The following is a 27,366-nucleotide window of genomic DNA, read 5'->3' as shown; positions in this document are numbered from 1 at the left end:
AGTTCTGTTCTAGTTCAGTTCTAGTTTAGTTCTAGTTCAGTTCTAGTTCAGTTCTAGTTCAGTTCTAGTTCAGTTCTAGTTCAGTTCTAGTTCAGTTCTAGTTCAGTTCTAGTTCAGTTCTAGTTCAGTTCTAGTTCAGTTCTAGTTCAGTTCTAGTTCAGTTCTAGTTTAGTTCTAGTTCAGTTCTAGTTCAGTTCTAGTTCAGTTCTAGTTCAGTTTTAGTTCAGTTCTAGTTCAGTTCTAGTTCAGTTCTAGTTCAGTTTTAGTTCAGTTCTACTTCAGTTCTATTTCAGTTCTAGTTCAGTTCTAGTTCAGTTCTAGTTCAGTTCTAGTTCAGTTCTAGTTCAGTTCTAGTTCAGTTATAGTTCAGTTCTAGTTCTAGTTCAGTTCTAGTTCAGTTCTAGTTCAGTTCTAGTTCAGTTCTAGTTCAGTTCTACTTCAGTTCTATTTCAGTTCTAGTTCAGTTCTAGTTCAGTTATAGTTCAGTTCTAGTTCAGTTCTAGTTCACTTCTAGTTCTAGTTCAGTTCTAGTTCAGTTCTACTTCAGGTCGAGTTCAGTTCTAGTTTAGTACTATTTTAGTTCTTGTTAAGTTTTCTAGTTAAGTTTTTTACTTCAGTAATCTTTAAGGCAAGGTTCAGTTTTAGATGAGCTCTTAAACCTTTTAGTTAAAAACCTTAATGTAAAGATAATTCCTCGATTTGCCAATACCCCAAATAATTACTATCTAAAAGATTATTGTTGGTAAAAACAAATATTTGAATTTGTATTTCAGTCTAAAAAAATTGCCCACAACAAACTATCTCAACTTTAAATTTTCTTAACATTTGTATTAATCCTATTGTCAGATTAAAGGAATATAGAAATTCTAAATAAATAATTTTTCTTGTTTTATAATTTAAAGAAAACAACATGAAGAACATCTTTCTGACAGCCATTGTTTATACAACCCCTATATTTACACAACTGCCACACAATACGGTTACATACTTTACTATTTCTATCCCTACCATTTTTTATTCTATCCTAGTCTATGTTATTCCTCAACCCTTAATAATTTTTTTTTGCTAAAATCTAGGATGCCATTAAGTGTTTCTTTAATATAATATTTCTCTGTTTTAAAGGCCATTTTTTTCTTCTTATTTTTTTGCTAAATTTGCAAATACATACATACGCGTATACTATGTGTAAAAGTATTGTTATCCTTTTTAAGTTTTCTTTTATTTCCTTATTTTATTGTTTGTAGAAATTCTTTCTTCTTGTTTGACATACTTTTTTCATACGTCTTTCTTTCATCCTTTGGTTAAAGTTTAAAGAAAAACTATTTCAAGGAAAACTTCTTCCTTACATACATATACATTCTACTTTTCAAACTAAGTAACGAGACTTTTACTTATATACTTATATAATATACATACATATGTATGTATGGCTAAGTATTTATTTATGTATATGTCTGTCTGTCTGTCGCCGTTATTAAGCTATCTGTATGGGAGCATTTGTTTGTGTCTACTTAAAGTTTTCATTTTATCTCAACAAACTTTAGTTGGAAATACGACACTTTTACTTTTCATTTTCATAGTTTTCATACGTACATATAGACAAAAAATATGTACTTTACTTATTCTTACTATAGTAATATAAAACTCTTTAGTTAGCTTGTTCTTCATCTGCCACATTCGTGGCATCAACTTGTATATACTACATATATATACATACATATTTGTTTAACGCTATTTTCTAAAGAAAAACAAAGTTTGCATAAATATTTATGCAATCTTAAATTTGAACAAATTTAAGTTTATGCAGAAATTATGATTTAAAATTTAATATAAAAATATGTTTTTGCAAAATACTTTTTCACTGTATGTATATCAAAACTAACATTTTTTAAAGTTTATCCTATTTTTTATTTAACGGTTTTTAATATAATTTATTTTTTCTTAATTTCGTTTCAGGTAAGAACACTCAACTTATAAAAATTAATAATGTAAGTAAAATAATTATTAAGGAAATAATCAAAATTTATCGTAATTGTTGCATTCTTGAGCAAACATAGACTAGAATCTTTAGTCGCCTTTAACTCTTGCCATAGAGTATAAATAGGCATGCATTTACTTCTAAATCCTATCATTGTATATGAGTTTTATTGTTGTTCTCTCACAAGAAATCAAGGCCATTTTCAAGAACTTCTCATTGAACTTTTTTTCTTTGTAAAAATTTAGATTTTTGTACCCGGCGTTGCCTGGGGTTTTAAGTGGTTTCATAATATTATACTTAAGTATACATTCATTCGAAATATATTTAAGTAAAGAAAATAATGGGTATTTATGCTCTACCTCCTAAATCATCTAAAAAATATGATATTTCTTAGTCCTTTGTTCCATTAAAATATTAATATTTTAAATTTGGTGTCTCTAGGATATTTTATACAGCAAATACAGAATTCCATTTTTTACCCGTTTTTGTCCGCTTTGGGTGGTCTTCTGAAATATGCATATATACTATAGTATAAAATGGCTTAGTTGCATTAGTACAGAAAAATTGGTCTCAAAGCATAAATGTAGTTTTTCACCCTTTTGTCCTATTTTTGGTCCCTTTTGCAACAGTACTATGCTTATTAATATTTCTGAAACTTTAAAAAGCTTAATGGAGTATAATTTGTGAAGACACTAATTTATGTTCAAAAACACTAATTTTTATAGCTTTTCACCCATTTTACCCCCTTTTTGCGCCCTCCTACTCTAAGTTTTGAAATAGCCTATAACACCCTCCAAGAATAGATCTACCAATGATCCAAATTCAAGCAAATCGGTTCAGCCGTTTAGGCGGGATTGACGAACAAACAGACTAAAAAGAGATTTATAATTTATATTAGGATAAATAATTCTACGCTAAAGGCTCTTTCTAAAACACGGTTTACGGTAAGATCATAAAAAATTTAAAGTTCAAGAAATGAAAAGAAAAAAATAATTCATAGTAGTTTTAAAGTTTATGAAATAAAAAGAAAAAAATTGTATATAATTTAAAGTTCAAGAAATAAGAAGAAAAAAAGTACTAAATAACTTCAACTAATAACCAAAAAGAAAAATTTGATATTCTGCAGAAATTAGAAAGTAATAATACCAATTCTACATCTACAACCCGGAGATTTTGGATGTGTAAAAAGGACCTTCCCATTGAACGAAATTTCAGTTTGAGAACTTTTAACTGTTTGTTATTATGTATAATATATAATCGACGATAAATAAGTTTGAGTAATAAAAAAAATAAATCATAAATGATTTAAAGTACAGGCAATAAAATTAATGACTGTAAAGAAACAGTTCCCGATTACCGGTTCTACGTACCGTGTTATGCCCGGATTATAATAGCCACTATTCTGCATTTTCATTTAAATTGACAGTTTCTCCGTTTAGCAACTCAAATATTCTGCATTTCGATTCGACTCTCTGCAACATAAATAACAACTAACAAAAAAGTCAGTAAGATCGTAACGCAGAATACATACATTCGTTAAAGCATTGAAACGAAATTGAATTGCTTCTTTTTCATAAGATTTAGTTTTTTTTTGTTGTAATATCTGTTTTTGATCGTGGCACAACTTAATGCGTTAACGTAATCGAAACGCCGAACAGCAGTGAATATTAAATAGCACGTATTCTTTGGCATAAACGTCTACAACAAAACGAATATTTCGATTTAGCAAAATTTGATTCAATCTTAATAAATCTATAAATACAAAAATACTTCAGTGTTTTATTTCTTTAGTTGCATATTCGAATAGTAGGATTGAAGCAAATAAAAGTTCTGGACAAGGATTATTGAATTATGTTAGAAATTTGAATAAAGTCTACAACAGATCGAACATTTCGATTTTGCAAAATTTGATTCAATCTGAATAAATTTATAAATACAAAAATATGTTTCAATATGTTATTTCTTTAGTTGCATATTCGAATATTACGATTCAATCAAATTAAAGTTCTAGACAAGGAGCGTATTTTTGTACTTTAAAACTATAAGGCGATTTTGGTCTTAGATGTTTGAATTATGTTAAAAGTTTAATATTGTATCACACTACTCTATATATTTTGAAATCGGGCTGATGTATGCAATCAAACTATAGATGGCAATTGTCACTATAATTTAATAAAATTTAGTACAAACGTTTCTTTTAAGGAAGTCTATTAAACATGGTCGAAATCGGTATCATATGGTCGTACTAGCTTTACAATACCTTTCTATTAGTTTTTTAAAAGCTATAGTAGTAGTTCTTTTAGACGATTATCTTCTCTGATTCATAATTATAGTAAAAATTGTTTTATTATAAATATATTTTTAAATATAATGCTTTAAGTATTTAAAGATTTTCTAATTTTTTATATCATCACCATAAATTCTATCCAAATAGTCTTTATGCACAATTTAAGTGAAAAGTCTTTGAACTGAATCCTTATAAACGTCACCTTAATGCGTTTGATAATATGAAAATTATACCCAAAAATAAAATAAAAAATACACAAACTGAAAATACAATGAACTTTATTATATGATGAATAACAGACTAAAGAAAGCCCAAAAATAAAATGAGTTCATTAACTTACGAACCCTAAAGACACACAAACAAAACAAAAACTCATCCTTAACTAACGGTTTATTTTTGTCCTTTCAAACAACAAAGAATACAGACATTTAAGCACATACATACAGACAACACACTCCCTAACATACATACGTATGCTTATTTAACATTAAATTTGTTATTTTCTAAATAAAAAAATGTATCTTAAAAAATTTCTTCTTTCCTTTAAAGAAAGTTCAAGACAAAGAACCAAAAAAATGCACGCAATAGCACAGAATATTTTTTCTTTCTTTTTTAAGAGAGATTTTAAGGAATGATAATGACACATTAAACTTAACAAAGAAAAAGTAAACCTACAAATTAAAGAGCATTTTAATGCAATACTCATTTAAGGACAAACATGAGAACTAACTTACATTGCTAGGAGAGTAAAAGAGAAATTTTAGTGAGAACACTAATACTTATACATATAATGCGAATAAAACGAGCCAAATAAATAAAATATAAAACGCATAATAAGAAAGTGTTTAGTACTTTTCAAGTATATGTGAGCGACTGTCTGACCGACCGTCATAGTAGACATTAAAACGGGAAATATAACGCACTTAATAAATTAGAAAAATAAATGACAAAATAACAGATAACGCACACACATATACATACATATGTATGTATATACATATAGGATAAAAAGCAACCGCCATCATGCGAGGCGACTTAAAAAGAGTTTATTTATCCTGACAAAGAGTATGTAGGCGGACATATATACATACACTTTATTAAACTAAATGTGGGTGCCTTATGAACAAGATAGTCTGTCGTATAAACCACCACCATGTAATATACAAGAGGCTCAAGTGCAAAAACCGTTAGCAGGAGTATACTAAGTATATGGGGTCATACAACACAACAAAGGAAACCCTTGGCAACGCAGGCCCAACAGAAACTCCAAATGAAAATAAAAAACAAAGAAATACAAATTACAAGAAAAAACCAAAATGTCTGAAAAACAGGACGAAGTAAATACATGCATGTCTACGATTACATGTGATTTTATGCCTGAGAGAGAGAGAGAAAGAGAGTAGAGTGTATGTGTATGAATGTCTAGGTTTTATGTTTGGACTCTGCCAACTTTTGCCAAATATAAGGTGTACAAAGTAGGCAAGTGTTTACATTCATGCTATGTATGCATACATATAAAATCAGTACAAACTACTTCGAAATGTCCTTAGGATTTGGATTTTAGGTTTCTATGGATTTTGCTTTCAAAAACTTGGATTTGGTCAAATGTGTCAACATACTAAATAAAATCTTCAAGTCAAATACTAGATTTTCGATACAAGCGAATATTATTAAAAAACGTTCTTTCTGGTGATTATTTTTGATTGTTTTTCAAGTCTGAAAATTCCAAAAAAGAACATACAAATTACTTTTCAAGAGTAACTTCAGATGTATTGAATTTGGAATTAAATTTAAAGGTCATTATTCATATGACAAGCCTGTGTTGGAATCATCAGTTATTTAGGTCTTTTCCAGTATTTCCATAGCGTAAATTCTAATTCTATTTTGCTTCTTTGGAAGTTCAAGGATTGTCTCGGACATGAAATGATACACTTTATATCATCATATAGGAGCATACTTAATGCCTACCGTTTCCAATTGTTTTCACTAACATCCGCTTCTTGTTTTTCATACAGAAACTTTTATATTGAATTTTGCCTTAATTCCGATGTATGTAAACAGAATAACGAAGAAATCAGGACTGTATTTCAAGAAAGATCATAGTGTGTATTTAGTTACACACCCACTTCGACAATTTCAAGAATGCTAGTATACATTCAGGTTGAACAGCTGACAGATCAGATAGACCAGAAAAGTGAGACGAACCCAGCGCCTGATGACGGAGCGATTCCAGGGTCGGGCAGTTACACAAAAGATGAGTAATTGTTTCCTCCTTTTCTTCGTTTTGACAGCTCCTACAAATGTCATTATATGGAATACCAATACGTCTAGCATGGTTTCCGAACTTTGAATGACCGATAAGAACTGATAACAGAGCGCTCAGATATTTTCTGTTTAGCTCTAAAATATAGGATGTTTTATGAGAATCCATACAAGGCCACAGTAACCTAGCAATCGAGCAAGTGTGCTCCTGAGACCACCGTTCTTGAATGTCTCGCCATCTCGTTTAGAGACGCCCGGCATTCTTGGACAAGTTTTGATGTAGAATACACACCTGTCAGGGCGGCTTGACTGTCAGTATAAATTCTGATATCTCTGTTGAATATCCGATAGTATCGAAGCCTAAGTCTTTTTTTATATCAGAGATTTCAGCCTGTAAAATAGTACATTCGTCGTTGAGTCAGAAAGAGATTTTCGTCCCAAATTCTTCAATGAATATGCCACCGCCGACACCTTTAGTTGTTTTAGAGCCATCTGTATTAAAACTTTCAGGTGCTAATTCTTTATGACCACAAATTAAAATATACTGCAAGTTCCTCTTAATCGAAAAAGGTATTCCAACAAAAAACTGAATCGTATGAAAAAGAAGAAGCAATTACATTGCGTTTTAATGGTTCACGATTGTGTGTATTCTACATTTCGATCGTAATTACGTTTTTGTAAGTTGTTGTTTATGTGGCGAAGAGTCGAATAGAAATGCAGAATACTAAAGTTGCCAAACGGTGAAAAATTCGTTTCAAATTGAAATGCAGGTTTTTATCGCTATTCTAATGTTTATATGAGGTCTATGGTTAGTTAGTTTTTACGTTATTATTTTATATTTAGGCTAAAACATAGTTGCGTCAATTTTTTTGAAAAAAGGGCCTAAAAAGTCCAAAGCGGAAAATTCGGTTATCTAATAGTTAAGTGAAAAAATATACCGATTTTAAACAAGTCTTAAACGATGCTTGGTCCAAAATTTCATTAAAATATCTGTCGGTCTGTGTACCTTGCGCACAAAGCTTACATCAACATCCAGCCGGATAGACGGGCGTAAGGAAATTAATGCTTCGTTTGAGATGTACAAACAAACTAATCAACATTATTGTTAAATAATTTCGCAAAATAAAATTGCAACATTTTTAATAAATAAATAAATAAATAAATAAATAAATAAATAAATAAATAAATATAGTGGACTTGAGTGAGCAATTTCCAGTCTTAAGTAGTTTAAGCTATTGAATTTTCTTAATCAATAACTCTTTTTAAAGATGTCTCAAAAGATCAGATAGATTGAAAATTTTGAAATTATAATAATCAAAATTATATAGTTTCTATATAATTTGGAATGACTGGCCAATTTGACCACACAATTATGTGTAGTTTCGATTTTATTGAGCAAACAATACACACATACACATGTGTGTTCTTTCATAATGCTATTATAGTATGCATACAAAATGGAAATAGGAAAAATATATATAAACAACAACAAAAAAGGAAATATTTTTCAATATATCCATGATGAAAATGTTAAAATTTAGTATGTTGGCGTGTGCATATCCTTGTGTGTGAGAGAGAATATAATATGCATTACAAAAATATGCGTGACCAGAGTGTTTGTATTTTTATATATATGTAAATATTTGTATGGTAAATACACATACATAATTATGTATTTACATTTATCGTATATAACCAAATTTGTTTATGTATATATATCGTTATCTGAATAAGTTTTTAGACTTTACCAACTACATACTAAGATACTATTTAGTACTACACTGAAAAAAAGTACAAATAAATATAAATTTGATATTAAATTTAGATTTAAAATAATAATAACTTTTTATTAACTATTGCTAATGTTCTAATATTTCCTTAAAGCTATCTTTAATTATAAAAACATTTTGCTATGCTTTAATTTATGTTCTTTATTTTCTCCTGTGTATTTTCAAATGAGTCCTTATATACATACATATGTATGTGTAGGTGAGTACTTATAATGTTGTTGTATTGCTTTTGGTTTTTTGACTTGCTGAATACTACTCATTTATTTGTACATTCATACACACGTACGTTTTATCGCAATATCCTTTGAACTCATTTGTTTTTTTTTTTTTTTTGTTTTTACTTTTATGTTATGTTTGTGTGCTGTTTTTAATCATGTTTTATTTTAATTGATTTTAAATAATAATGTGATTTTCTAAACATATTCAAACTTACACACATGTACGTTTTTAATCACATTTTCAAGATTACGTGTGTTTAAAAAAAATATAAACTTTTTCCGGAAATATTTAAATATTACAATTACTTTTTTCTAATTAGGGATAAAATAGTTTAAAAAGTTAGGTATTAAAAAAATGTTTTTGATTTCACATAGACCAATCATATCAGATAAATATCGAAAACTTTTTGGATAGAAATGTCAAAATTTAAAAAAAAAAAAAAATATATTTAGAATAGCGTTATGAATGGGAAGTATCATGTCGGACAAATAGCATTCTATAATTTTACACAAACTTTTGTGGAAATGTTTATGGTTATAAATGTGATGGACAAGTCTTCTATATTCTCCAAATTTTGTTCTTCAAAAGCAAGAGAATACACATTTCTGTTGTTGATTTGTCAATGGTCACAGCACATAAGACAAGTTGGCCAGAAAGGAATCTGATTTAAATATTCCTTACGCGGTGCCAGTGTTGTCTATATGGTTGGAAATGATTTAAAGTTGTATGTTTCTTGTGAAAGTTTTTATTAACGACTGAAAACAAAGAACTATGAACAATCTGCACAAGTTATTGAGGCACTAAGCAACCTATGCATATGGTGTCGTTGGACCTCTTTCACTGACGAACGCACTATGACTTTAGCATACAGAACGATGTATGCACATCTGAAAGTTGTGGTCTTGTAAAAACAACGTCTCTTCAAAACTATGATACATTATCATAAATTGTCATTGTGAATGTGACAATTAGGACGAATCTGTCAACCTATCTTGATAAATTTGTTCGCGAAACGAAACTTAAGACTTAGAAGTTACCAAGGAGAAGAATTCCCTTATCCTAACTATTATGACGCCATAGATATTGACAATCAAACAAAAAATTAAATTGACTAAACCAAAAAGGTTCGATTGTCAAAGGGTTAAGCGAAAGTGACGTTTAAGCTGGCATTGGATTACAAATTTTATAATTTTTTAAACTTTTTGGTTAACGTATCTTTATTATCAAAATGGCAGGGGATTGGACGTTTAAAACTTTTAAAGAATTTCGATGCCAACAGCACTTCCACCCGAGAAATGTCAAAGTAACATGACATTGCTTTGTATAAATAACTCCAATTTTTGTATAGAGAGATAGTACAAAGAACCAAAATTTATCGAAAATCCCAAAGAATAAAATTTCTTCACTTTCTATGATATAATTCACATTTAAAACACCTCGCTTAAAAAGTTTCTTAATTTTTTAACATAAAATCATTATGCCGACGGCTTTTAAACATTTGATCAATTTGCAAAAATAAACTTACTTTTTAGTTCTAAAATTTGAGCGCATACATTTTGCTAAAAAACCCAACACATTCAGTATAGAAAGAACTTCTTGAGTAATAAGACCAAAGAACCAAAAAAATGTGATTAATTAGTTGTTTCAAAATCCATTTTTTGTGCGAATTTTCAAGTTTTGAATTTATTGTAAAACTCCTCTACACTTACTCATCTACATAAACTTGTGTGTGTGTAATTCTTTCTTTTTTTATTAGATCTTCATTTTGGCTATAATTGGGAACAAAAAAATTTATATATTTTAAAAATTCACTCACATGAGAAGCTACTCACACTGCTCTCTCATTAATACATTTTCATACCTCTGCTCTTACACTCTATCACATCTGAAGCTCCAAGGAGGCTAGGCTCCCTTGAAAAAAAACAGGTGTTTGTGTGTGCTTTTGTTTTTTCTTTATTTGTTTTATTTCGTGTTTTATAACATGTGTGAGAGAATTTTGCAAAATTTTGCAGAGAATTGGCAATCTTTATTTCTCAGAGTTTTTTTGCAGATTATAATTAAATTTTTAACGTGAGTATAATATGTTTTTTTTGCACACGTTTTATCTGAGGTGATGTCATGTTTGAGTAGATTTTTTTTAAATTTAATTTATTTCGCCAATTTTTTTCTTACAGAGTAATTTGTAAATTTAATTTTTGGCAAGCTTCTCTTAAGAAAAATTTAAGAGCAAAACATGTTTAGCAACATTTGATATGTTTCCTTGTTTTTATGTGTGTGTATATACAATGTTGATAGTGTAAAAATAATTAGTAAACATTTTAAAAAATTTGTTAACTTCGAAGTTATACAATGAAAATAATAATCGAAACTCATTAATACTACTTTTGGGAATATCTTAATTGAAGTCTCAACATCATTGGAACGATTATTGCTGGACGATAAACGCAGAATTAGTTCGCCATTGAATTGTGTTTAAAAAAAAAAAATAATAAAAAAACATTCTATTCATGTTGCAAATGTCAATATGAAGAAATAAAGATTAAATATATAGAATAGATATCACAGATATATTCCTTTATGTTTGTAACTTTCGCATTTTGGAGGATCTTGAGTGATAAAGTTTAGATTTATAAAAAAAAAACCATTGACGTATTAAAAAGATCTAATGAAGAGGGCGTTAGAGATAACCTTTATCTTTTCAAAAGGAATTCTTTAGAAGATCTGTTGGGATCACAAATATATATTTTCAATTATATATATATTTGTATTTGGAGGATCTTGAGGACTAAAGTTTGGAAAACAAGCAATATACAAAAAAATCTTTGCCTTTTTTTAAAAAGAAATGGAGAAAGCATCACAGAGATCAAATTTATCTTTTCATCAGAAATTTTAATAGTCTTAGCGTGACCATCATTTACAATCAACTTTACATACTAAACTTTTAAATGATTCATTTTAGCAGATAAATTTTAAAGAGATCACGATCATTGGTTATCAACAGGGAAACCATAATATGCAAATGCATGTTTTTTGTGGTGCGTCGTATGGACTCGTGGATAAGATATTTATACGTTTCACACCAATTTAAGAATTTTGGCATCGATTCGTTATAGCATATTTTTGCATATTTTACCCATAAGAGCATAATTTTGCATGATTTGACTTTTTTTTAGCATATTTAAGGCATATTTTCGAGTTTTTAGAGCATATTTTACTCTTTTAGTGCATATTTTGATGTTTTCGCTTTTTTTCGTTTTTGTACATTTTCAAAACTTTATTTAAAAAAAATAAAATTTAATTTTTTATTTTTAATTTTTCAGCCTATTTTACAATTTTGAAAAAAAAAATTCGTTTGTAGAACTTAAAAACTGCAAAAAATACATTACTCTCACGAAAACCAATGTTATAGTTTTTTGTTCAATAAAGCATTACATTTTAAATCAGACATAAAACCTATTACTTTTGATTTCATGAGACCAATCCATTTTTATAGTTTAAAAAACTAATTATTGGAATTTATGACAACACCGATTAAAATGTCAGTTTAGAAGCTATGAATACAATTGGTAGAAATGTGTCAAACTTTGTCGTTTGAAATATGTTTTTTGGGGTCCAAATGGTTTCATGTTATTTATTGGTTATCTGAACGTAAAACGGAATTCTATTAAACTAGTTCTTCAAACTATGAGATGAATCAATTATAAAAAATCTTACAGGATGAAATATGACACTAAACATTTATTATTTCATTACAATTTCTGTCTTTTTGAGCTTTTCAATGTTAAAAAATAATAAAAAATTTTATTTTTAGAGCATATTTTTTAAATTTTAAGAGCATATTTTGAGTTTTTTACGGCATATTTAAAGCGCTTAAAACACTTTTTTTAGAGCATGTTTTCGGTTTCCCTGGTTATCAACAATGAAACACAAACCATTTTTTAGCAAAATCATAATAAAATGGTCATTGTAAGTTATGGCTTTCCCTCATATTTCTGGCTACATATGTATGAATTACGATAGAATATAAAATTTCGAATGAAGAGATTTTTCAGTGAAAGTTTTATGTATCGATCTTAAAAAATAGCATTAAGACGCGACAAGGTCTGGACTATAAAGCGAGAGAGAGAGAGAGGCGAAATAATATGGGACTTGATTGAACATTACCATGATACAAGTATTACAAATTCATGTCTGGTCGCATTTCCCGAAGGAGAATGTTACTTAAAAGACTAATACAAGGTGAAATCTATATATTAGATTAAGTTCTGTATTTTTTTGAAGCCAGAACATAACGAGAATTATCTGGAATTGAAATTTGGATTGTCGGAATAAAACCACGTTTTATAACAGTCAAAAGATCTCCTGAGACATGTTACCTAGATGAACTTTCCTCATCTTGGAGTGATTGCAGGGAAAAAGATTTGGTACCAGTAACGCTATTCTATCGGGACTATTTTTAACCTTTGTCTGAATAGAACCAGAAAGCCAAAGAGCAAAGTTTCAGACTTTGCCTTGTCCCGGTTAGTGGAGAGAGTTTTAAACCCAAACTCGCGTAAGAAGAATGTTAGTTAAAAGGCTAATACACGTTGAAATGTATATTATGAAATAAGTTCGATCCTATTGTGAAACAACAGATACCCCGCAGAGAAATGTACAACAGGGAGTGACAGGATTTAACTTTAAGACAACGGATGTGTATAAAATTTATATTGCGACGTCAATATTGTATAGTGTTGTCGTACGTATGCATATTCTTGACAACTGATGTTATTGAAAAATTTGATACCAGGCGTGAATATTAATTTTTCCCTCTATGTAGGTGTTGTTGTCGGATAAACATAGACCGTTTCATCTGTCTGGAAATGATGTTTTTAAATCTCTGAAGATATGCAATGAGACAGCAAAGTTCAAGAGATTAGATTAGATACATAAAATAGACTGAAGTTTCTACATTCGAAAAACTTTATTCTATAAAATAACTGTGGTTAAAGCCATGATACACGATTATCAGATCGTAAGTTTACACATTTTACTGTCAATGTTGTAAGATCTAACAACAGCTGGCGCGGATCCAAGGGGTGGGAAAAGGGTAATTTTTTCTGAAAATTAATAAATTGTAAATCTGAACGTAGGAAATCTCCGTCGTTTAACAATCTTAAAACTGTAAATTAAGTCGTAATTATTTCTACTAAATATAGTTTTTATTTGTCTGCAAATAGTTTATCAACATGTTGACAACTTTCTGAACTAAAAGCTCTCTTATTAGCGTATAACTACTCAAAATAAGCTCAAATAACCTATATAAACATTTTTTCTGCAAATTATTGCTAATTAGTTTTGTGTTAAAATTTAAATTATAAAGAGTATGAATCCTTTAAAAATCCTTTTATTAGTTATTTCTTCAAATGATAAATTTAAGAGAATTTAGAAAAACAAAAATCCTGCACAACAAAGAGAAACTAAACTTTTATTCATTTTGCAGTTTAAAGAGTAATTGTGTTTGTAGTTTTTGCTACAACTTTTCGAGAATGAGAAGAAAAATTAAACTGCAAACAAATAAAATTAGTGCGTTTTTTAATTGTTTTTTTCCAGGGGGATTGAGAGTGAGCAATTATTGAAATTTTATCTGAAAGAAGAGAGAGAGAGAGGAGTGTAAGTTTATTGTTGAGTGCATTTTTTTGTGTGTGCATATTTAATGATAATTGAGCAGTCATGTAATAAAAAAATGAAATTATTATTAAATGTTAAGGAGAGCCATATTTGCACTCAATGCTCTGTTTTGGTTTTTGTGTGAAACAGGAAGGAACACACTTGGCTCTTACTAAGCCATATTGGATAAATTTTACTACTACTATGATTAACCAACGCTACAACTACTACTACTATGCTGATGACTATTTTGTAGACAGACCAAAAACATTCTGTTGTGTTTTTATTGTTTTCCCTTTTTTTGCATTGTTTTGAAGAGTGTAAAGAGTAAGTCCAACCAACCAAACCAATTTACTACTAACCATACCCCTGTTTTTGTGCCTAGTAGTTTTGAGTATTTACGAGTATCTATCCAATACATCCAGTCAGTTAGCTATTCATCCATCCATTTATACATCTATCTATCCAAGAGTCCGTCCGTCATCAACATCATCACACTCGTCGTCGTCGTTGTCGCTTTAGTCGTTTTAGTCCACACTATCCATATTCGCAAATATTCAACCATCCATCCATCCAACCATTCGAACTTGTGAGTGGTTTTTTTTTTGGTTTGTTTTTTTTTTGCTTGTTGTATTGTTGCTGTTGCTGCTGCTACTACTACAACATTTTATATATTGTTGTTGCTGTTTGTTGTATGGACTCTACAGCAACAACTACTACTACTACTGCTGCTATTGCTGCTGTTATTGTTATTTTTGTTGTTTGGCTATAGACTGACTACCACTGTACTACGACAGTTTGTATGCGATTTACTAGCATTTTGGCATAGAGTGCGGCTAGAATTCACTCGTCTCACACAACGAATTTAGCTGCGCTTGCAACAACGCAACTTTACGGGTTCGCTCGCACATCGGGGCCTACTACTACTACTACTACAACTACTATATATAAAAAGATAACCAACAACTACTATTACGTTTAAGCTTAAAAAAAAGAAAATATAACGAAAAAAATAGTAAAGAATAGAAATTTTACATACAACTCATACGGAAGAAAGAATACAACATTATTTTTTTAGTTTTTTGTTTAATTAAAAAAAAAAAAAGAAGAAACACTCGATAAAAAAGTGACCCTTAAAAGAACGTGTTAAAACGGGATACGTAACTTTTTTTTTATTGTTGTTTTCATCAGCATCAGTGTCATCTTTATTATGTGGCCAACTCTACTTGCCACATTATCAGCAGCATGTGTAGCAAAAGCAGCAGCGGCAGCAGCTCATAATTTTATGGCAAAAACATATGAAAATTGAAAAAAAAAGAAAAACAAACCGAACCAAACAAATAGCAAATAAAGTGTTTATATTCTCTGCTTTACTACTAAAAGTGGCAAGGCACGTTGTGTTGCAAGAAAAAAATTAGGAAAAAAAAAACAAATATTCAAATTCAAAAAGATTTTGCGCCACCAAAGTGTTGAAAGCAAAAAAAAAAAAAACAAAAAAATAACTTGTGTTGTCGTAAATTTGCGCGGCTTCTTCGTATAATTCTTATAATGTGTTGTTTTTAGTGTGTGTGTGGCATAAGGATTACAAACAACATTTCTAAACAACATCCATCCATCATAGAAAAAAAAGAGAGTGTTATTCAAAATTCTAATTTTCTAATACTCATAGTTGTTCCTTTTTCTTTTCCTTAACCACCAGTCAGTCATTCAGTCAAATACAAATATTCATTCATTCAGCCTGCTGCCTTTTTTCCTATATATCAGTTTGGTCTTCGTTTAAGACCAACTTTAGGAAAAAAAAAACACCAACTCACACGAAATAGAAAAATAATAAAAAAAAAAAACTAAACGTATGTGTGCAATTTGCATTTGATTTTCATTATTATTGTTGTTTGAATTTTGTTGCGAGACTACTGGCACAAACAACAACAGCAGCAGCAATAGAAGCAAGCAACATCTAAAAACCATAACAGTGCCACACGTAGACGCACGTAGACGTATATAACGGATGCATAGAGACACCATAAACATAATATTCAAACCAAACCAAAACAAAAAATTAACGCGATTTTAAAACTTGAAAAAAAATCGAAATTAAATAATCTAAGCTTAACAAAAAAAATTTAAAAATCTAGTGTTTATAAAAAAAAAAATATAACATAAAAATTTCTTAAAATAAGAAATATATTCGAAAAATATAAATAAATTGTGTATACTTAAAAAAAAAACAAACAAATTTAAAAATGTAAAAAAAAAGTTTTGAAAAATAACATAAATAAATCTATCTATCGAATTTGTGTATTTAAAAAAAATTAAGGGTAAAATAAATTTATCTTAAATATTAAAATAAACCCAAAAAAAAAAAGAAATAAGTGACAAATTTTAGTGAAACTTATAGCAGCGAAAAATTGCATAAAACTACAAATTGTAAGTTTAAAGTTGGTTTTTTACAAAATGGACAATTACTAAAATAGGAATTTTTTTGGAATTTCTTTAAAGTTAAGAAAGTGTTTTTTAGAAAAACATTTTTAATTAACATTGTATTTATTTTAGTTAAAAAAATAGTTTTTTTTGTTTGAGAATGTTTTTCATTTATAGTTTCAAGTAGTCAATTAATGTTCAGACCAGAAAATTTTAATTCCAAATTCTACATGATCTTAAGACTTGACATATTTGCTTTCGGTAGGTTGCTAGTCTGTCTGTCTGTGTTTGATTCCCACTTTTGAGATCTAAGTATGAATTTTAAACGAAATTTATAAAAAAATAATCGAAGCAAAAAAAAAAGAACTTCTAAAGAAGCAAAAAAGAAGTAGAATTTACTACATGAAAGACCTGAAGAAGTGATGATTTTAACAAAGGCTTGAAGGGATAACCTTTTTCTAATTCCAAATTCACTACTTCTGAAATCATTCACAAGAAGTAATTTTTAGGCTCTTTTTTTTTTGGAATTGTGTTATTTGTCTCAAATTATATTTACATAACTAAATAAATTAACTCAAAAAATATATATATATATATATATTGGATTCTTTTCGCTTCAATAAACATCACTTCCAAAGAAAAAAAATCACTTAATGCTACTATTGAAGTGTTGATAAATGTTATTCTTTTGGAAGTACCTCATTTTATTTTTGCTGGTTAACGATAATCTCGAGAGCTAAAGAGCCTCACTAAATTGACATATGTATTCAAGAGGCTGGGTGGAGTATTTCTGTTAAGTTTACTAGATGATTTCGTAGTTTAAAATTTTAGACAATTGCACTCAAATCGCCGCATGTGCAGTCAAGGGTCTGCAACACGGACCACGTATTAGGTAAAAAGAAGGAAAACTGTTATATGTAAATCCATGTGTTGACAACAATTAAGAATTTTTGCATATTTTACCCATAAGAGCGAAATTTTTTCAATAGATTTGTATTTCAATAGATTTCTTGCATTTGTGCTCTTTTTGTAATACAGTTGATCATTAAATACAAAAAACTACGTCGTCCTAGCTATAGTAGGACTTTTTTTGGACTTATAAGTCCAAAATTCTCCAGTTTTTTTTACAAATATTTCAGAAATTAAAATTTCTCTAAAGAAAAAAATTGATTTTTGTTTAAACTTTTTTAAGAGGGTTGCAATATGACTTGTATAATTTAAACAATTTTAAAAATATGGTTTTCGAGTTATACTCCAAATTAAAAAAAATAATTGGTTTATCTGTACCGAAATCACAATGGAGCGGTTTCAGAAGTATGTAGTGTACGATGTATCCTTAATCAAGTACTGTATTTTTGTTAAATTTTAAATACATAATTGAATAAAATTGTTTTATAAATGTTTATTATTGAGTTAATCCCAAAACTTTCATGATTTGAGTACTAATCGTACTTGATTTTAGATATCAAAGCATTTCTGCAAAAAAGAAATGATAAATTTCTAATACACTTACACATTAGCATTCAACACATATCCACTGTCAAAAAACTTATTGCAAAAATATTCTTAACTAAATGAGAATTATATGCTTTAATGCAAATGAAGTTATTTTTGATTGGATTGAGTAAAATTGAATTTGAGTAAAATGTACTTGATTTATGTGCGATTAGAACTTAATTTAAAAATTCTTTTTTTTAGAAACTCTACTACTTACTACAAAAATATCCCAGCAAAAACTCGGTAATGGGTAGTACTTCCCTAACCACTTACTTTTCAATGACTACTACCTCCCGTCAGCATTACTTAGAAGTACTCTAGTAATGACTTTCTTCTAATCTGATATAGAAGTACTTTATTTTCGGCTTTGTAATTTTGTTGGCACATTTTATTCAATTGCGTGTTAGAAATTGTGTTTCACAAAAAAGAAAACAAAATTAGTTTTGTATGTGAAAACCATTATTTGACGCGCAATAAAATAGCTAAGCATTGGTGCAGTGAGTAGAACATTTGACTGACAAACCGAAGTCCCTGGTTCGTATTCTAGCTGGCTCTTTTTATTATTAAAAATAAAACAACTTACTCAACAACTGTTTTGTAAGACAAATTGCAAGTACTTCTTTAACTCCCTATTTGTAAGGGAGCGTAGAAGTACTAGCCTCCAATGACATCACCGTGTTAAAATAATGACTCAAAATGCTAATAAAGAAGTAGTGCAAAGAGGTTTTATTAGCTTTTTAACTCATTACTTTTCAATGTAAGTTTTTCCTGGGTATGCTTATATTAAAATATTTTTAAATTAAAGTTAAAAAAGAGATTGAATTGATAAAAAATAAGTAAGACATAATATTACAAAAATGATTCCAGATTTTCATGTACAATTAATTAGTTTTTGCTGACAATTAGTTAATCGTCAATCCCAAACCATTAATTTCAGAAAATAGCTAAAGACATTTTAAACATTAAAATGATGTTAGAAACGTTGTATTGCAATGGGAAAGCTGATCTGTAAATACGTGACTAAAGAGGCAAAATATCGAAGGAATTATTTAATAACGTCTATCTTGGATTTCAATGTAAACATACTAAGCAAACAAGTCCACAAGTAATAAAATTTTTGTAGAAAAGTTTATTGCTATAAAATAGGAAATTTTTTACATAAACGGGGATAAAATTTTCATTTTTAATTCATATCTTTTTCCACAAACATTCTTCAATTTCATGTAAATTTAATTGTGAATTCTTTATGTAAACTGATTTACCGCAAAAGGTTTTAATTTGTTTTAAAATTACCCGAGTAATTTTGATACTAATCCTAGTTCTGGTAAAGAAAACTCGTTCCTTTCTCTAAACTATAGTCTTTTTTAAATCCTCATTAAATTGACACAACATTTGGTCTGCATTCATTATCCTTGACCTTCCATCACAAAACAATCATCTAGCGAAAGCCAGAATAGTAAAAAATTGCATTTATATTATATCGATTTATTAAAATCAATTACAAGAAGCTGATGATGGTTTTGTCACAAATGTATAGATATATTTTGGGTCCTCATTAAATTCTAAGACGATCTAGCCATGTCTGTTTGTCCGTCTGTCCGTCCGTCTGTCTGTTGAAAGCACGATAGAGTCCGAATGGACAAAATCATTATTGAATTAAATAAGTAATCAGTAAAAAGATATTTTAACTAAAAAAATCGATGTTATGTTCGTTTATGTATTTATATACAGTAAGTGGTTCTAGTATCTGTATGTCCAAGTGATCCATAAAAATTGCCTTTACGGAACCATGTAAAATGCTTTCACAACATCTCGAACTTCCAATTCTTTCAGCTTTTATACCCACCATCAAAAAACGGATGGGGGGAGGGTATATTGGTTTTGTCATTCCTTTTTTAACACATCGAAATATTGTTCATAGACTCACAAAAGTATATATTCTGGGTCCTTATTTCTAAGACAATCTAGCAATGTCTGTACGTCTTTATATCTGTTGAAAGCACAATAGAGTCCGATTGGAAAGAGTTAGAGATTTAAAATTTTTCATAAATATTTCTTACAGGTAAGGTTTGTTTGTTATTGAAAAAGGACAACATCGGTCCACGTTTTCGCATAGCCCCCATACAAATTGCCCCCCAAAATACAGCCTTAACAGTCATATCTATTTCAAAAATACGAGTATAGTAAAGATAATACGAGTATAGTATAGATAATTGACCCTTTCCCCATATAAGGATACCTTTAGAAAGCTTATTTAACGCACATTACTGTTTATAGGAGAGTATTCCATTTACGGCATACGAAGCTTTATTACCGCCGGTAGTTGGTGCTTAATGTAAACTACTTTATAGCGAAAATATATTTGGTTTCTATAGTAGTACTTGGGTACCTACATTTCCAGAGTCTATTTATTCAAGAGCCTTAATCTTTAACAGTACAAGAATAAAAGTGGGCAATATCTCGTAAACCAGAAGGCTAATCTTAAATATTTTGAAAAATATAGAAAATTTGTCATTCAGAAATTATTCTTTTATAAAATTTGACAAACATAATTTTTTCTTTGAATAGTTTGATTAAAAGATAGGAACTATCGTTATACATATACATAGACTAGGTCAGAAAAAACAAGTAAAGGTATAGTCAAAATATCAAAATATATACATTAATAATAATAATAATATTCTAATTTTATCCAATTTTGTCGAAATTACTTCCTTTAAATAATTTACAGTTGCTAAACTAGAATCCAATATCTTTTCACAGACTGAAGTTCTGGACCATTTTATAGATTTGCTTAAAATTGTCAATGTGCTAGACCATCTTTCCTGTGCGTTTTTTAACTCTTTTCTGTTTTACAAGAGTCCAACACATTTTCAGAGACCGACGTTGTCGACCGTTTTGTTTTAATTACCATTTAAAAAAAACTTTTTTCTTTTGTAAAAATTAAGAATCTCTGAGCTGTTTAGAGATAGCTAAACTCCGATTTTTTAAACACTTAGTAATAGATATTTCTGTGTTTATAAAGTATGACGTCACAAATGATCGGATTGTTTTGTTACAACTGCAAATGACTTGTTACATAAGAAACATGTTGGAGATTTTTTCTTCGCTTTATAATCCTCATAATAATCTTGACCCGAAAGTAGTAAAAAGTCTCCTATTCCATAATTTTGTTATTTTTTTTTAATAAAATTTTAACTCAATTTTTTGTTTCTAGATTTTTACAAAATTTATCGGGAATTTTCTAATTTTTTACAACTTTAAGTCAGCATTAGTTTTGGATCTGCTTATAAAAGAATCACAGCATTTAACTCTACAACCTGCGTTTCTAATGGGAGTTTTTAGAGTTCTTCGAATCAATTATTTTTGCCACACTAAACATCTTGGAAATTTTTTCTCCGGAAATTTCGAAAAGTCTCCCTGTACATAAATTTGTTTATTTTTATACAATTTGATCTACAATTTTTAAAATTTTTTTACTTGTAAATTTCTAACCGAATTGATCTAAAACTTTTTGAATTTTATGCAACTTTAACCCGGCATTAAGTTCTGAATCTGCTCCTAAAATAATCACAGAATTTAACTTGACGAACTGCGTTTCTAATAGAAGTCTTAAGAGTTCTTCAAATCAGTTGTTCGATATATTTTGACTTAGACCTTTTTTTCTTTCCCATCCGGGGTTTCATTTTTAATGCTTAAGGGCAAAAAAGATTTATCCTATGAATGTAATCATGTAGCGATTTCCATTCAATTTTTAAATTTTCTATAGAAAATTTGAACTCAACTGTAAAGTAGTTATCAATTATCCTTAAATATATGGAATTTTTATCGATAAATAAGAATAATTATTGATTTATATTGTACTGCATTTAGTGTGTGTATATAACTCTACCCCCAAAAAATTGACCAATAAAATCAAAATGTCTATAAATGAATGCGTTTTATATGGACGAAAAGAAAAAGAAATAAAACCAAAATGTATAAGGATCTAAACATGACACTTAGGAAAACTTTTTAAATGTTGTTGTTGTTTCAAAGAAAAAAAAAAACAATAAAAAAAGCTTTAACGCTAGACAAACACATATGGCTAAAAAGAAAATTTACAAAGAAACCGAAAACAAACAAAAAACAACAATATGCAGCCAAAGAAATAAATAGCAACAACAAGAACAAAATGAAAAGCAGCTGATTGTCAAGAAAACGCACTTGCTGCAGCAAACTTTTACAAACACATACTCAACAGCAGAAGAAGCCCCCATTTAAAGAAACTTTTTGTTTAAAGGCCAAGCCACCCACTTTAAATGAGGCATGCATGCACTTACTCGCACACACACACACACACACATTCGCCGAACACTTACTCTCTCTGTTTTTTGATGGAGGCAAACAAAAAGATGAGCCCCCCAAAATTGTATTTTTGTCTGCATAAAAATTGTTTTTGTGGATTTGTTTTGATTGTAAATTGTTGGTCCACTCAATTACTTATTAAGAGCTTAATTTTTATACTCTTTAGAAGATTTTAAGAGAGTTTGTTTGTTTTTTTAAGGAATTTTATTTATTCCTTTTTTTAAAACGGAAGGGAGCTTGCTGCACATATTATTATTATTGTTGGATTTTGTGGGTTTGAGTCTGCATAATGTTGCAGCTTTTCGCATGCACTCTGCCCAACAGACATTGGGCTGCATAATGTTTGCTTATGTTATGTTGTTGTTGTTATTGTTTTGTATAAAACCAATAGAGTACAATATGAACAAAACATGTGAGGGTTTTGTGCTGCGCTTTTGCAACTTCACACACACACACACACTTGTACTCAATACAAACACAAAAAAGTTTGGGGACCTTCACAGAGATTGAAATTGCGTTAAGCCTGCAGTTCTTGCAGATACTTTCATACGTTCGTTTGTTACGCTTGCACCGGCCAAAAAAAATATAACAAAAAAATTTATTATAAAAAATACAAAAAAAAAACAACAAAATTTTTACCTTTTTCTTTTTTGTGTTGATTTTGAAAATCTATAATAAAATATAAAAAAGCAAAAAGAAAGAAAAAAAGCAAATTATAAATCAAAAATAAATTTCCATGTAAACGCGCGCGTGTTAAACAACAAAATTCAGTTTCACACACAATTCAAACCAATAAAATATTTCTATCGGTTTAATTCTCTTCTAGTTTCTTGTTTTAAATGCCGGACAAGTGCAAAGTATTTAGTTAATGTTTTTCAGTTAAATGTCCCACACAACAGAAACAAAAATAAAAGTTTTTAACAAAACAAAAAAAGTAGTAATTTTCTTTTGAAAAATTTTTTTGTAAAATAAAAATATCATCACATCTTTAACATTTATAAGGAATAACTAAAAATTTTTGAGCTGAAAAATTTTCATTGCAACGGGTTGGATTGATAAACTTGAAAAGGAAAAACACTGGCAAAAGAAGTGTAAAAGAATTTTTTTTAAATTAAAAGAATTTATAGAAATATTTTATAGAAAAATATAAAAATAAATTTTTTCTTCAGAGTCAATTATTTAAACAAAACAAAAAAAAAAAAAACCAGAAACAAAATTCTTTAAGGTGGGTGTTAAAAAACTAATAATCGAGGAATTAAATATTTTTATAAAAAAAAATTAAAGAAAAAAATTTATTAAAAATAATTTTCTACAGTTTGATGATTTTTGTCTTTGATTAATCTCTTATATAGGACAAAGGTTTAAAAAATAATTAAAATTAAAAATAATTATATTTAAATTATTAAAAAAAAAAAAATGAGTTAAGGCTATATAAGTGTTTTAATGCTAAAATTAAATAATTTATCAGAACTAGGGAAATTGTGAAGTGGAAGTGGATCATCCAATGTTTAGTGTCAAATTAAAAATTATTTTTTTTAAACCTACATCAGATCTTTCGTTTAGATCCTATAGTGTTTTCAATAGATAGGGCGGAAAGATAATCGGATAGACGGACATACTTCCTAGTTTCTTTTCAGATTCTTATAAGGAGTTTGAAAAGGGGTCAAATTCAAAATTTAATTATTCAAATCTCCAGTAGATCTTTGGTTTAAAACGTAGAATGTTTTCAATAGAAAGACGGACGGACAGATAGTCGAATGGACAGACAGACGGTCAGATTTGCTAGTTTCTTTTCAGATTCTTATAAGGACTATGTTAGTTATCAAGTTTAAAAAGTGGTTGTATATATCTCAAATCGGAAGAAATACACCGAGGCCTCCATTTGCGTTTCATTAATAGTGTCTCAGGTGGGAAAAGGAACCACAATCATCCAAATGTTGAAACATCAAATTTGTTATTTTCATTTAGTGTAGAAAATTTCAATAAAAAAAGGTGGAAAATATCAAATCTGCAGTATTTTCTGCTTGATTTTTAAGTTTGAATTAAATTTGATAAAAAGCTGTAAGTTTAACTTAAAGTTCTTAAAGTGTCGAAGTAGAAAAGATCATTCAAACTAGAAAAATAAATTGTGAAAATTTCAAAACTCCAGCAGAATTTTTTTGTGACATTCAGGGCCATCGTAGTTCAGACATGGTTTTTTAATCAATTAATAAATGGTACGATTTTCATATAAAATACATAATAGTTTAACTTTTCATTTATTTTTGTCGCATAGTGTAATGAATTGTTAAAAATTAATAACGAAAACTCGTTTCGTTTCGTTAGAAAAAATATACAAATATTTTAAGATCACCAAAGAACTAGGTAGAAGACTATATAGTTCATAAGTTCTAAGTGTTTTTTTATTGTGTGATGAACTCATAATGACAGAAATTGAGAATTGAAGTCGAAATGCTTTACGTGGGCATATGGCGCGTAGGCCTATTTCACGGTGGTACTTTTACATCCACTTGGCGAATATAATAAACAACTCACCACTGCCTCCTTGTGTATTTTACACGTAGATCGCAATTTTTGTACAAGGATGGACCGGTCCATGTACAAGCACTTTGCTCAAGTACTTGAGCTTTCTAATCTCTGACCATTGCTGCCCCGTTGCTTAACTTCCGAGATTTAAAACATCACTTTCGTTTTAAGACGTATCCGGTAGACCGAAGTACTAATTCGTTCTTACTCACAGGGACACACTGTGATAATTCTGGTATAAACAGAGTTTACTCTGAAAACACCTGGATTAGGAATGAAACTTTAATGGTATTACTTGTGTATGATACCTTTCATCCATCTTCATTTAATCCAGCACACTTCTCATTTATCCGACACATTCATAAGAGAAAAACATGCGACATATTAATTTAGATATGCGGGTGAAGTGAGGCCCGCACAACCACTTACTCTTCCCGCGAATTTTAGTTTAAACCACAGCCACTATGTGTATCCCGAAGGAACCTCAACCAACTGACCAGCCAGGACATAGTCCTGGGGGCAATCGACCACCCGTAGTACCAGACTATGTGATTCTCTAGTTAGAGATACTAGTAGCATCCCTATCTATCATCAAGGAAACATGCCTCGGGGGGGGGGAGAAGTTGGGAATATAAAAGATCAAATTATTCCAAATTTCTTTTACGTTGCCAACTGTTTAATAATAAACCTTTCTTGTGATTTGTATTTCCAATGAAAGGACTATGCTGTTATTTCTTCAAATATCCGACTAGTAATCGCTGACTCGAAAGAACACATGCTGAAGGCGAAATACCATTAATCCCGTCTGCAATGGTGTTCTACAGCCCTCTTCTTTAGTTGTACTAGGTATTCAATAAAAAAGAATGATAAAAAGAAATCGTCTGAAGAGTACTTAAGGTTTTTAGACCATCTGTTCAACTTGTTGCAGGATTTCGTCAAACAGAACAGAAAGCGAACTTTTGAACTTTGATGTCCAAAAGCTTAATTTTCGAGAAATGTTGCGCATCTACACATAAACCTTATGAATATTTCTAGAAGTCTTATAGTGAGTTGTGGATATACAACAGTTATATATTCGTTTATGTTCGTTTGTATTTACGGGCATCTGTCTCTATAAATCTGTACTCAAATCTATTTAGAACCTTGTCGATCGTAGGTCTTTCATTCAAAAAGTCATAGTGTCAAAGGACATTGTGGCTCTTTTTTCAAAGTGTCATAATTTCAATGGATACTGTAAAAAAAACATAAATGTATTTAAATATTTGATTAGGGTCACAGAAAGAATTACTGTTTTCTCGAATAAAATTGCTGCTATCTTTTGTGTTCTTGATCTAGGCATCTAGAAATCCAAGAATTAAATTTCTATATAATTTAACCCGTACATGAGGTCTTGAACTTTAACAGAAAAATATACTATTTTCCCGAATAAAATTGCTTTTTTCTTTGTATATTGTGTTCTTGATCTAGGGGTCTAGAAATCAAAAATCTAAATTTTTTATATAAATTAACCCTTAAGCGTACTTGAGGTCTTGAACCTTAAAAATTGACGCCATCTGTCAGATTGCTCCAAACTTTGTGTAGTTTGTTATTGATTTCTTTAGAGCAGGCATCTAGAAATTCAATAATTAATTTCCTATATAATTTAAACCTAAGGCTTACTATTAAAATTAAGACCCGTTCTCTTATCTCTTTTACGTAAACGGGACCCCTGTGTCTCAAGGTTTTTTTCACAGCTACTTTAGCCGTTTATTTCTAAAGAAAAATAAGTTATTTTAGAGAATTTGATGTCACTACATGCTAATAAGGAAAATATCCTGATTTTTTCAAATCCAGGCAATTATTTGAGAACAGTTTAATCAAAATACCGACGGAAAAAAATTTACAAAAAATATAATTTTTCAGAATTAATAATGATTAAGTTTTGTTTAAAAATACAAAAAAAATATATTTTTACAATTACAATTTTAAACAAATCCTTAACACTTGATTAAATTAACTTATCACACTATTATTATCTTCTCGTTACAGGTTTATTCGAAAGAAAAACTAAAAATTAGCCACAAAAGAAAGGTGATTGATCAAGTGTTTCGTATTCATAAAAGACTAGAATTGAAAAGTTTCCATTACAAAAATACTCTTAACAAAAAAAAAAAAAAACTAAACCAAATTAAATAAATGTTAATTTTTTATTTAATTGAAGCAAAAACTTAACTTTAAAATTATTTAAAATAATTAAATAAACTAGAGCCCTGTTTTAATAATTTATTTTTTTAGTTCAGCCAACAGCAACAGCAAAACTTGTGCAGCAAACAGCAACTAAATAATTTATAATTTTATTCAAAATACAACAAAATTACAAATTTTCAAACTAAAAATTTTCAACTTTCGTC

At 29.2% G+C, this 27,366-nt stretch overlaps 1 long non-coding RNA gene across 1 annotated transcript; it reads left to right on the top strand.

The window, feature by feature from the left end:
* The first annotated feature begins 16,432 nt into the window (after positions 1 to 16,432).
* On the top strand, positions 16,433 to 27,314 carry LOC124419041. The gene is made up of 2 exons (XR_006940353.1): positions 16,433 to 16,612; positions 27,005 to 27,314. It is a non-coding gene; the product is annotated as an uncharacterized LOC124419041 (long non-coding RNA).
* Positions 27,315 to 27,366: the final 52 nt, after the last annotated feature.

Source organism: Lucilia cuprina, chromosome 3 (assembly GCF_022045245.1).
Source record: "Lucilia cuprina isolate Lc7/37 chromosome 3, ASM2204524v1, whole genome shotgun sequence".
Taxonomy (NCBI): Eukaryota; Metazoa; Arthropoda; class Insecta; order Diptera; family Calliphoridae; genus Lucilia; species Lucilia cuprina.
This window is presented reverse-complemented; position numbering and strand designations above follow the sequence as displayed.